The following is a 13,905-nucleotide window of genomic DNA, read 5'->3' on the forward strand; positions in this document are numbered from 1 at the left end:
CTGTATCGTCTCGACAGTCAAATCCCGTTATAACGAACTCCAAGAGATCGGAAAAATCACTTCGTTATAACAAAATTTCGTTACAAAGGAATTCCGGGGTTTTGCATTGTTCCCATGTAAACTTATCTGAGGGGAATTAGAAAAGTGTTCACATTAATACGAGATTTTCGCTATAACGGGATTCGTTAAAACAAGATTTGACTGTATAACCTTTTAAGACTCTTTTTGATCCCCTTTAAGGTCCCTACACACGCTCAGTTATACCTGCGCAGTTATGCCTGTACAGGCCAACTGTGCAGGCATGACTGAGCGTGTGTAGGGGCCGTCAGTTGACCTGCGCAGGCGACCTGAAGGGAATGGTTTTTCGATTCGGTATAACTGTACAGTTATGCCTGCGCAGGTATAACTGAGCGTGTGTATGGGCCATCAGGTATAACTGTGCAGTTATTTTTTCCCGCTTTCTTATATTCGCCCTTCTCTTTCTTCCCTCTTCTTTTTTCACTGATAATGTAATAGAACAATAATAACTGAATAACTTGTTTAGGAGAGGGATTGCATTTAATTAGAAGAAATATTTCTAATGGCCTAATTTTCACGATATTTTCTTACAATTTCATATCGAATAAAAAAATCGAAATAAAATTTTAGAAATATTTCGACCATTGTTAAAATTCGCAATTTTGTTTCTGAAATCACTCTTTTCAATAAATTTGCCCGAAATTATGCACCGAAACACACAAACTCTATATTCAAATAATGTGCTATGACTATTAATTGTTTATTGATTATTTAGAGAGGAGGTCTCTAACCAGGGTTCTTGGAGATTTTAGGGACCCCCGTGACATCAGATTATTTTAGTATTCTTTCACATGTACTTCCTTTAGAAATCAAGCAGGTGTTTATACGAGTCGGTTAATGTTTGCAATTGTTTGCAATTTCAAACACAGGATTCCTACTCCTTTCTTGACCGAAAACCAGCAAGCATCAACAGGACAAAAATCACTGCAATTTATTATTTTCTTTTACATGTAATTCTTAATGAATCTCATTGAATTTGTTTTTTGGACACATCTCATCAGATTGCAACGAATTTCAATTTTCAGCTCAAACATTGAAAGAAAAAAATTCAGATGAAATTACGCTAGTTAAACGTAAGAAAACAATCGAAAAATTCTTAGAGATATATACGATTGATAATATAATTATATCTGAGTAATACTATTAATATACATACTATGCTTCATAATAAGTCAATTTCTAATTGAGTTGAATTAATCGTAAGAGGTCGCGTGAAAAAGCAGTTTTCTTTCAAGGAAAAACACTACGTAAGTTACCGTAAAAATTTTCAAGTCAAAAAAATTATTTTTTTTAAATCGACGCTATCGCGAAAAGAAAATACTATCATACGATGCTGAAGGAGCATGTATTCCCTATCTGTATATTCAGAGGAGAAACGATGCTTGTTTTCGAAGATACAGTCGACGCTCGTTATGACAACTGCACGTTATAGCGACAAAGACTGGCAGGGTAAGTCCCAAATGTTTTATGTTTTACTTATATAACGACCGTCCCAATCAGGCCCGACCACACCCCCAAGTCTCCCCCTCGCTGCAACCTTGCTCCAAATATAACGTCGATTCTCGACGGGACGAAGGTGTCGTTATATGGGGTGTCGATTGTAATATCAAAATTTATCTTTTATTGCCTATATTGTCATAATCACTTTAGATATGGGTAGCATTCTTGATAAGCATGAGTAGGCAGTAGTGCCTTTTACTTAAGTCATGAAAATCGGTGTTTATGAGAGGTTTTAGTAACATCAAAATTTTGAAGGAGTAAAAAATACATTATTGTACTTGTGGTGTAGATTCAACAAACATCTTCCGTTACAGCAGTCTTCCTCAAACGCTCTTGGGCGTCACCCCCCTACCCCTCTCCACCCACATCCTGCCGCAGGGCCCAGAGGCTTCTCATTCTCTTTGCCGAGCCGCCACTATAGTGAATTTTTTAACGTGGGAAAAAATAATGATTGGAATCGTCTCGGGCTCTGAAACCAGAATCCTGATCCCAATCCCATCTTTGTAGGGGTTGGGGGGGGGGGGAAATGGCTCGAATAATGACAATATTCATTAGTAAAACCAGCCCCCGGGATGCAGGACCCCAGATGGTGTGGAGATCTGGGACAGTAGGCTTTACCGATCAATTTACAGTTACAATACATCTGGAATGTACAGCGCACATTCAAAGGGAGAAAAAAACACTTTAGCTCTGATGAAACAAGTACGAATTTCTGTGTGCAATATTAGTTTTCTTTTTTTTTTTTTGCCCAAGGCCCATATTTACAAAGGCTTCCTTGGTAAAATGGTCTGAGTTTTCGAAAACAAATGTTTTCCTCTCGTCCCCCTTGTGTCCATTCATAGCCTGAATAGTCCTACTTTGGGAAACACCAATTTTAACACTCCACCAGAGCTCAGTTCAGAGTTCAGTTTAGTTTTCACGACTCGAGGTTTATAATGACGAGTGATCTTCTAAACGGGCAGTGCGAATGTTTGGAAGAATTCATTGAAATGTATAGGAATAAGAAATGCTTGTGGCAGGTGAAAACTAAAGATTATCATAACAAAATTAAGAAAGATGATAGTTATGAGAGATTGGTGTGGAAAATTAGAGAAATAGATCCTCTAGCGAACAGAGACAGTGTTGTTAAAAAAATAAACAGTTTGCTAAGCAATTTCCGAAAGGAATTGAAAAAAAGAAGCGTTGAGTAGGTATCTTGATCCATTCTGAGAAAATTATGCCAATCTTTTGGTGCAAATCTCAATTCCTGTAATAATTTAACGTGCGAATATTGTTGCCTTTTTTTTAAACCAATCTTTGTACCACGTTACCCGTTTTTTTCTTTTTTTTTTGAGTTAATAACTTTCAGTGCCGTAACCAATCCAACTACACCCAAAGCATCATCTGTGGAAATCATACTAGAAAATTCCGAACTTTATAGACTGTGAAAAAATCCGAACTGATCAAAAGACCGCGAAGACAGATACCGAAGAACGAAAATATCCCCACAGATTGCCTAGAACCGGTTCCAGAAGCTTCGCCTGCACAGGTATAACTGAATGGTGTGGATGCATCGAACCGTTCAGTTATGCCTGCGCAGTTATGCCTGTACAGGTATAACTGTGCAGGCATAACTGAACGTGTGTAGGCCCCTTGAGGGATCGAATTTTGAAAAAAACTCCTTCTCAGTGAGTCCTTACATCATAAAATGAAACCAATGACCAAATTTCATATTTATAGCTTCAACGGTTTTGGCTCGGCGATGATGAATCAGTCAGTCAAGACGTGCTATTTTATACATACAGGGTGTCCTGTAAGTGTTAATGCGCCCTTTATCTCATCAACCGTTTATCGTAGAGGTATGGTTTCAATTGAAAAAATGCTAAAAATGTGTTCCAAAATTACTCTGTACCAGTTTTGAGAGTGAAAATCCAGTGTGTAACAAAATAAAAACTAATCTACATTTTTATAAGGACCATCTGTCTGCCCTCTAACTTCCAGTTAGAAAGTTGGTGCCTCAGGCAACTCAGAAAAGCCTTTTCTGAGTCCATTAAAAGAGATCTTATGTTTTTAACTGCAATATTCACAGAGATATTGGAATTCAAAAATCTGAGAGAAGTCGGGAGAGGACAGCATAAATGAGAGAAAGGAACGTCGTGTGTCCGTTTGTTTTTGCTATTTCCTAACTTTTTTCCGATTTTGAATTAAAATATCGCGGTGAATATTGCAGTTAAAAACGTGGGATTTTGTTTGTTGGGCTCAGGGCACCAACTTTCTAATTGGAAGTTAGAGGACAAGGGAACCGTATAAAAATTTAGATTTCTTATTTTGTTACACGCTGTATTCCAGTGCCGTCTTAACGCATGGGCCCACCCGGGCACGGCCCGGGGGCCTCACAAAAATGAGATCCGGTTTAAATTTTCTAGGATTTACCGGGTAGGGCCTCCAAAAAACCACTTGGCCCGGGGGCCCATTATATTCTTAAGACGGCCCTGCTGTATTCTCACTCTCAAAACTGGTGCAGGGTAATTTTTGAATGACTTTTGAGCAGTTTTTAAACTGGAATTATTCCTCCACGATAGGCGGTTGATGAGATAAAGGCCACGTTAGCACTTACAGGACACCCTGTATGGATGGATGAAATCGATTATTTTTGCCGCAGAAATTATTCTTCATGTGCCGAATATGAACATCGTTGATACTATCGGGCAATGGCATATTTTGCGGCAGGAAACGGAGTGTGCAGCTTTCTTTATTTTCTGTAGATGGCAGCAGGTTTTCCAATGTATATTAAAATACAAATACAAATACAAATACAACACCACAACAGGCAAAATGCCCAACGAGGTGGCTGATAAAAAGATGCCCATAAAAATATGGTTGTCATATGTTTCAAAAATACAGCAACCCAATTAAAAATGCAATTAACACAAATTACAAACAATATATACACATGATAAAATATTATACAATGCCCATAAAGAATACTTATGGTTGTCTTATTCTAAGAATGGATAGCTTCCCGATTTACCCCAACATGTTTATCGTATTTCTTTTTAAACGTGTCAATTGTGTTACAATTTACTACCTCCGGGGGTAAGCTATTCCATTTATTAACAACCCTATTGGAGAAAAATTCCCTGCGACACCATAACCTTGCATTGTCCCTCACCAATCGATACTGGTGTCCCCTTGTAAAAGCAGTCGATTGGCGGTGTACTAAAAGTTCATGGTCCATCCTATCCATCCCATTGAAAATTTTGAACACTTCGATCATATCTCCTCGACACCTGCGTTCATCCAATGTAAACATATTCAAAAAATGAAGTCTTTCTTCATAACTCAAGCCCTGTGTGCCAATAAGGACACGCGTAGCTCTTCTCTGCACCCCTTCAACCAAGTCTATGTCCCTCTGTAGGTATGGTCTCCAAAACCTTACAGCATACTCCAGTCCAGGACGAACTAAGCCTCGAAAAAGCGGAAGAATGACTTTAGGAGAACGCGAAGAGACCTTTTTGAAAATGAGACCAAGCATTCTATTCGATTTTTTGACAACCGCTGAACAATGTTCAGAAAACTTAAGTCGCTCGTCAATGAGAATTCCCAAATCGGTGACTCTAGTTGCATCCGGGATAGTGACACCATTCAACTCGTAAGAGAACCGTGGGTTGTTCGAACCAAAATGAGCGACCATGCACTTATCTACGCTAAACGTCATGCTCCATTCATTTGCCCATGCTGCAATCTTGTTTAAGTTGGTCTGGAGCAACTCCCTATCGCTTTCATTCCCGATTACCCCCATTAGCTTCACATCATCTGCGAATTTGCTAGTAATTCCATCGATACCCTGATCGAGTTTATCGATAAAAAGTGAAAAAGTATGGGGCCAAGGACACTTCCCTGAGGAACTCCACTTGTGACGTCTGTCCAACCAGAGAATTCCCCGTTCACCATAACTCGTTGCGACCTATCTCTTAACCACGATTCTATCCAATTCAGCAAGTTGCCCCCTATTCCAATCTCGTGTAAACGCTTCAAGAGTTTGCCATGTTGGACCCGATCGAATGCCTTCTGGAAATCAAGGTAAACCACGTCGACATTTTTGCTCTTACCCAAAGCCTTAGTCACGTAATCATAGAAGCAAAGGAGGTTAGTTACACATGACTTCCCCTTCCTGAACCCATGCTGATTATCCGACAATACATTATTCTCGTCTATCCACTTCACAAACTGCCTTTTGATGATAATTTCCAAAATTTTCGCGAGGGAGCTCGTCAAACTCACTGGACGATAATTAGACACCACTTCTCTACTACCCTTCTTAAATATAGGAACAACGTTAGCCAGTTTCCAATCTCTCGGGACGATACCCTCAGCAACACTACTCCTGTATATCTGTGCGACTGGCCCCAACAATTCATTAGCACCTTCCCTGAGAACCCTGGGATAGATATCATCTGGTCCTGGTGCTTTGCTTGCACATACATTTCTTAGAAGATTTAGGACCTCCACGTCTTCCACTTGAATATCGTTGAGCGTTTTATTACCCCATGCAACACCCGTATATCGAATATCATTATCTCCATTAAAAACCGACGCGAAAAAGTCATTGAAAGCACTACACATGCCTACATTGCTCTCTACTTTTGAGCCTCCTATCGAGAGGGGGCCAACTGTCCCCTTACATCCATTATTGACGTATCGAAAAAATGATTTTGGGTCAGAGCCAATGTTATCTGCCAACCTAGATTCAACTTGCTTTTTACTATCCCTTATCGCTTTCTTCAACAGTCTTCTTTTATCAGTAAACAATGATAGGTCACCTCGTCCACTTTTATACTCTCTGAATGCTCTTTTCTTTTCAAGATAAAGGTTCCGCACGCTATCCGTGAACCATAGAGGGTGTGATGTACAAACACGCTTTTTTCGAACAAAGGGTATGACGTCGTGCAAAACAGAGGACAGCTTCGTACTAAATTCTTCCCATTGACTTACCACCCCTACTGATTCCAACCGGTCTTTGAAAACTTCCGCTAACCTTCTTCGCAAAACATCAAAGTTAGTTCTCCGAAAACAAGGAACCAGTCTTTTGTTATCAACCTTACCCGAGGAAAAGTTACAGAGAAATCTGACGATACGATGATCACTGGAAGAAAACTCTTCCCCCACCGAAACATGTTCAACTAGATCCTCAGAACTAGTAAGAACTAAATCCGAAATAGCAGTACCCCTAGTGGCTTCTGATACATGCTGATACAAAAAATTTTCGAGCACCAACTTAAGAAAGTCTCTTTCATACTGATTTCCAGATGAAAGGTTCTCCCAATCAATACCCGGGTAATTGAAATCCCCTAGTATGAGAACCCTCTTTCGCTTACACATGTAGGAAATTTCATCATGCATTTTGGCGATATAATTTTGATCCCTATTCGGTGGATTGTAACAAACCCCAACAATAAGCTTATGACGTCTTTTGTTCTCAAGTTCAACCCATATGGTTTCAATATCACTTCTCTGCACGTTACACTCTCTAGCCTTCAAACATGATTTCACGTATATCAACACTCCACCCCCTTTCCTATCAGATCTATTTCTCAAAAAAGTATCGTATCCGGAGATGTGTAAGAAAGATTCATCCCCATCGTTTGCCCAAGATTCTGTAATGGCTATAAGATCCAAGTCCTCCACAACTATCATAGTTTCTAAAAAATCTTTCTTGTTACTCAAGCTCCTGGCATTTATTAACACACATTTTAATTTGCCCGGTGGTTTGTTGTCAATCGACAATACGTATATATATATATACAGTCAAACCTCGTTAGTGCGTCACCCGGTTAAAGCGTCACTCCGGTTACCGGGTCACTTTTTGGAAATCCCAATTGTCCTCAAACAGGAATTGGCACAGCTAGGGCTTACTCCGTTTAACGAGTCACTCCGCTTACTAAGTCATATTTTTGCTCTCCCAAGAGTGAATTAACCAAGAGAGATTAATCACCCAAGAGAGATTAACGAAGTTTGACTGTATATACAGTCAAACCTCGTTAATGAGTCACTCTTGGGAGAGAAAAAATATGACTTGATAAGCGGAGTAACTCGTTAAACGGAGTAAGCCATAGCTGTGCCAAAAGGTAATTGGGACTTCTAAAAAGTGGTCCCTGTAAGCGGAGCGACGTGTTAACCGGGTGACGCATTAACGAGGTTTGACTGTATACAGGAGTGGGAAGTGACAAAGTCCATTTCGGAACAGTTTTGGAGCAACAAAATATAGGATTCGGAGCAGATATTTATAAATTGGAGCAGCAAAATTAACAACAATATTTTCGTTAACCATCACCCCTTTTCAAAATAGAACAACTGCCCTGCCTTTTGTTATCAAAAATCTTTTCATCAGCTTGTTTTTTTGTTTTTGGTGTTTCAGGCTTTTGACACTTTGTTTGAAAGAGTGGCTGTCATAAAATTTTTCGCACCAGTCTATTTAAGATGGTTTTTGCTTACTCAGGGCACTATTTGCTGTCTGGAACAGCAGCCCTTCAAATGGGCTAAACATTTTCTAGTCTTTATAGATATTATAAACTTTTCTATATCAAGTTTTCAATTTGTTTATACTCAGAAAGTAATTGTTGAAAAATGGGAGAGAATTTCTGAAGAATCAACACGATGGTTGGCGATTCATCACTCATTATTTTGTGACATTGGCGATCTGACACTCGTTATTTGGCGAGATTGGCGATCTGACACTCGTTATTTGGCAATTTAACGCTTGTTATTCAGCAAAGTTTCTAAATTAGCAATCATAATTCGGCGGACATGCTCTTTTCACTCGCGGAATATTTTTTTTCACGAAATATCGGGATTTGACGCAATGACGATCGACTACAGTAATTTCTGCTGCTTCCATTGGCGGCATTTTTTTTTTTAAAACGGAAACTGACTCGCTTTAAAGCTGAAAGACCATTGCAAACCATCCTCAGTTGCACGATCACTGATATTATTAGGGTTTCGCGATGGGAAGCCCGATGATGGGCCGATAGTTTAAATACGGCGATAGTTGAAGTACAGTGGAATAAAACAATCTCTTTTCGTAAAGAATCATTTTGCGGCAAGCAGGTTTTGACGTCCTTTTTTTTTTGACGCAAAAACTTGACGTCAAAAAATTGACAACAAAAATTGTAAAATTTTTTGATGTCCTTTCCGAAATTCCGGGCATATTCAAGCAAAATTCGCTATTAGGCGCAGAAAAATACGAAAATACCCTATTGGAGCAGGTTGGCGCAAGATGTTAATTTTGGCGCAGTGCGGAGCAATTGGCGCAGAGTTCCCACCCCTGTGTATATAATATATTAAATTTTTTTTTTGCAACTTTTTTTTATACTGTACTTGCAGACCGTTGTAAATGGAGATGGTAGAAATAATTGGCAAACCGGTGGAGGAATGAATCTAAATGGGAAAAAACCTATTTTTTGGGTTTACGAAAATTTCGCTTCCGACGTTTCGTCCCTGGAAATTTCACCCCTGACAATTCGTCTTCCCTGACCGTGTGAGTGACCAAGTAAATGAGTGGCTGAGTGATCATATGAGTGATCAAATGAGTGGTGAGTGACCGTATGAGTGAATAATAATGACTATAAGAATGATTTGAAGTCAGTAGGTGAATGACTATAAGAATGACTTGAGTCATTTGGTGGGTGACCAATCGGAAGGGTCCATCCACTTAAATCGTCAGTCACTCACTCACTTGATCCTCCATAGTTACACACTCAATCATAATGTCACTCACCCAACCTCTTATGGTCATTCACACAGTCAGTCACTTACTTGGTCACACATACGGTCAGGGCGGACAAAATGTCGGAGGCGAAATTTCCGGATCCCATTTTTTGGTTCCGGCAATTACGTATGTAAAAATTTGATAACCAATCCAAGTGGGATTCTCGGTCAGCGTGATTTATGTTTTGTCCTCTGAACACGACACCCATAGCGTGTCGAAATGCATTAGGAGTTGCGCATTTTCCTTGTATTTGAATTTTTCGTTGGTGATTTTTCTGAGAATTACGTATGTCCCGTCTTTAGGATTCGAATCTCCCGTATTTGCTCTGTAAAATACGGTATGCAAGGATGACGTCACTCTCCGCTACCATACGGAGGATTTAACAACTGGCTGTTGCAAAGATATATTTTGGAAAGAGAGAAAATTCAACTGCTCCTGCGCGAAATCGAACTCACGTCCTTTCGCTTTCCGGGTGAACGCCCTAGACCAGTGGTTCTCAACCTTTGGAATCCCGCGGCCCGGTTTCATTTATTTTTGTAAGTGGGAGGCCCGGTCAAATGAACGACTAATGGAAAATGAATGGGGGGAAATGTATGTGTTGAATGATGGTATGAATGATGTCACGGCCCAGTACCGGGCCGCGGCCCGGCGGTTGAGAAACACTGCCCTAGACCACTAGAGTACAGAGGCACCGAATCTCTCAATCTTTCCTTGGAGCTCGTGTACACTGAAAGGGACCGTCCATGGACGGCCGGACCAGACTCAGGCCAAGCTCACAACCACTGACGCTGTCACCAGATGGCGACTTGTGCAAGGATGACGTCACTCTCCGCTACCATACGAAGGATTTAACAACTGGCAGAAGTCACCATCTGGTGGCAGCGTCAGCGGTTGTGAGCTTGGCCTGAGTCTGGTCCGGCCAAAGCTGCTTGAAAGACTCTTAATGCAGATTTGGGTCTGGCCGTCCATGGACGGACCCTTTCAGTGTACACGAGCTTCAAGGAAAGATTGAGATTCGGTGCCTCTGTAGTCTAGTGGTCTAGGGCGTTCGCCCGGAAAGTGAAAGGACGTGGGTTCGATTCTCCGCAGGGGCAGTTGAATTTTCTCTCTTTCCAAAATATATCTTCGCAACAGCCAGTTGATATATCCTTCGTACACTGAAGAGCCAAAAAAACTGTGCACCTGTCTAATATCGTGTCGGGCTCCCGCGAGCACGCAGAAGTGCCGCAACACGACGTGCCATGGACTCTCCTAATGTCTGAAGTAGTGCTGGAGGTAATTGACACCATGAATCCTGCAGGGCTGTCCATAAATCCGTAGGAGTAAGGGGGGTGGAGATCTCTTCTGAACAGCACGTTGCAAGGCATCCCAGATATGTTCAATAATGTTCATGTCTGGGGATTTTGGTGGCCAGCGGAAGTGTCTAAAGTCAGAAGAGTGTTCCTGGAGCCACTTTGTAGCAATTCTGGACGTGTGGGGTGTCGCATTGTCCTGCTGAAATTGTCCAAGTCCGTCGGAATGCACAATGGACATGAATGGGCGCAGGTGATCAGACAGGATGCCTACGTACCTGTCACCTGTCAGAGTCGTATCTAGACGTATCAGGGGTCCCATATCACGCCAACTGCACACGCCCCATACCATCACAGAGCCTCCACCAGCTTGAACAGTCCCCTGTTGACATGTAGGGTTCATGGATTCATGAGGTTGTCTCCATACCCGTACAAGTCCATCAGCTCGAAGCAATTGGAATGGAGACTCGTCAGACCAGGCAACGAGTTTCCAGTCCTCAACAGTCCAATGTCGGTGTTGTCGGGCCCAGGCGAGGCGTAAAGCTTTGTGTCATGCAGTCATCAAGGGTACACGAGTGGGTCTTCGGCTCCGAAAGCCCATATCGATGATGTTTCGTTGAATAGTTCGCACGCTGACACTTGTTGATGGCCCAGCATTGAAATCTGCAGCAATTTGCGGAAGGGTTGCACGTCTGTCACGTTTAATGATTCGACGTCAGTCGTCGTTGGTCCCGTTCTTGCATGATCTTTTTCCGGCCACAGCGATGTCGTAGATTTAATTTTTTACCGGATTCCCGATATTCACGGTACACTCGTGAAATGGTCGTACTTGAAAATCCAAATTTCATTGCTACCTCGGAGATGCTATGTCCCATCTCTCGTGCACTGACTATAACACCACGTTCAAACTCACTTAAATCTCGATAACCTGCCATTGTAGCAGCAGTAACCGATCTAACAACTACGCCAGACACTTGTTGTGTTATATAGGCGTTGCCGACCGCAGCGCCGTACTCTGATTGGATCCATATCTCTTTATTTGCATACGCATGCCTGTACCAGTTTTTTTGGCTCTTCAGTTTAAAATACGGTATGCTTTAGCTATATACGATTAACCTTTATTCGTAAAATGCACTAAAACTTGCGGCAGCGCTGAATTTCAGCAATTAAAGAACGGCAACTTATTCTATGTTTGACAATTTTTTTGGTAGGGACGGCGATGGCTTCTATTTAGGAACCCGATTTTTCCCGAATTCTTCTCTGTGAAGTACAGTCACCTCCTTAGAAGAGAAATAATATATAAATGCATAATTATTACTTATGTGCCTCCTCTAAGACTCACCCAAGCTGGCAGTGAAAACGACATTAATTGTGGTTGAAAGACCATTAACAATTAAATGAAATAGCCTGGTCGTGATCGGTCTGGTCTGTTAATTGTGGTTTACATCATCAATTTTTCATTCTCAACCACGACCTTCTAAATAACTCCCTTGCCGTGCCCAGGGAAGCCCATGCATTAAGACAGCACTGTCCTAAGGATCCAACTTCCTTCCCAATCTTTCAATCAGTCTCACCACAAGAAGAACAATGCTCAAACTTAATCAAACGCCAACAGTCACAACATGGGAGTACCCTTGCAGAATATTTTGGAAGCAAATATTCGTCAAGGTTCATTTGATCAATGAACACATGTGGCCCTAGCTTAAGCATGACTGTATGCTTCAAAAAGAAAACTATTAAACTGAAACTTTTACCCAGGCCACATGCAGGGCCGGGCTTAGGAATTTCGCGGCCCCTCCAAAAAATTTTATGCAGTCGCTCCCCAACTTGTAATTTTTTAGACTTCTGGAAATAAAATAAAATTTCTCCTTTTAAATCTTGAAGGGGAAAAAATTGTTCAGGAAGAACACATTTTATTACGCTAATTTTTCCATTATTTCAGGAACGCGTTGATAGTTGAGATCGTAATCAGACATGGTATATTGCGAGGAAATTGCGTTTTAATTAATTTGACAAAATAAATTTATAAATGACTAATAATAATTAGCGTGGTCCACCAGCTTACACTTCATCGTGGCTCGAATCATATTGAACAGACATGCATTTCTGACATATTTTTAAAGTGTTTCATCATCTTTATCAAAGATATGTTACAATGCGATAACTCTGATCATTTTTCGAATCTTATTTTTGTTTTTGCGCAACTAATGTAAATAATAGTAGTAAAGGAATCGAGTACTGGGATTCACAAAAATAAAGTGTATTCCGTTTAACGTTCCCACTTGAAAAGTTCTCGCTGTGTACGACTTTTTTTCATAATTCTAACTTTTACTAGCACTTGAAATTTCCCGTTTAAAGTGTTTTCCCACCTACAACGTTTTTTTAAGACGAGTTTTTGAAAAACGCGTTAAGTGGGATTCATTATATATGAGCACTCCGATGTTATTACTTGTTTAAAACCAAGAGTTTTTTGCCACAAATAATATCCAAGATTGTAATCTCAATATTTGAATATTCAAACTTGAAATTCAAAAAGATGCCCTTGTATAAGTTGTCGAATATTAGCAACGCTACTGCAGTCAGTCTAAACCTCAGATATAATTTATTTAATAGTTGGCAAACCCATTTTCTTATCAGAGAATGAACTATCGGGCTGCAAGCAACGTCGCCTACATCCTAAATTTTTAACCCTTTGTGCTCTTAAATGTTTTTATGCATGGACTCCCTGTTCATGAAACAAAATATCTCTAATGTCGGTACTCTACTAAATGAGTAATTAGATTGAGAAAAAAAATCAGAGGAAGAGACGTCTTACCTTTTTTTTTTTTGAAAGCTCAGTTCTAAAAATTGTCACAATTTAGAATTCGTACATTTTATATCCGTCTTCCGGGATATATGAGAGAATTATTCTCAGATGGTGGCGTTAGGAAATTTCGAAGAAGCTTTCAAGCCTCCCAAGCAGGGCAGTAACTAGGCTGGGCAAATGGGGCACTGCCCCAGGGGCCCCGAGCCGAATGGGGGGACTCCAAAAAATTTACATTTATTTTGATTAATAGAAACCCTTTCAAGAAGGGCTCCAAAGAAAAGTCTGCCCAGGAAAGGCACAGTACGGCCTTGCTCCCTAGGAAAACATCATGACAGTTCCGAGGAAGGTATGCAATTAACACTCCGAAGGACAGTCGAAGTTGCCTCATTCTGAGGCAGTCGTCATCTAGAGATATCCATGTCGCAGGCTACTATAGCTAATGGAAGCACCACCGGATGAAACTACGCATTGTGAGCACTATT

This window comes from Pholcus phalangioides, unplaced genomic scaffold, assembly GCF_987345545.1.
Source record: "Pholcus phalangioides strain wild (caught in Gottingen) unplaced genomic scaffold, Ppha-v1.0 ptg000008l_1, whole genome shotgun sequence".
Lineage (NCBI taxonomy): Eukaryota > Metazoa > Arthropoda > Arachnida > Araneae > Pholcidae > Pholcus > Pholcus phalangioides.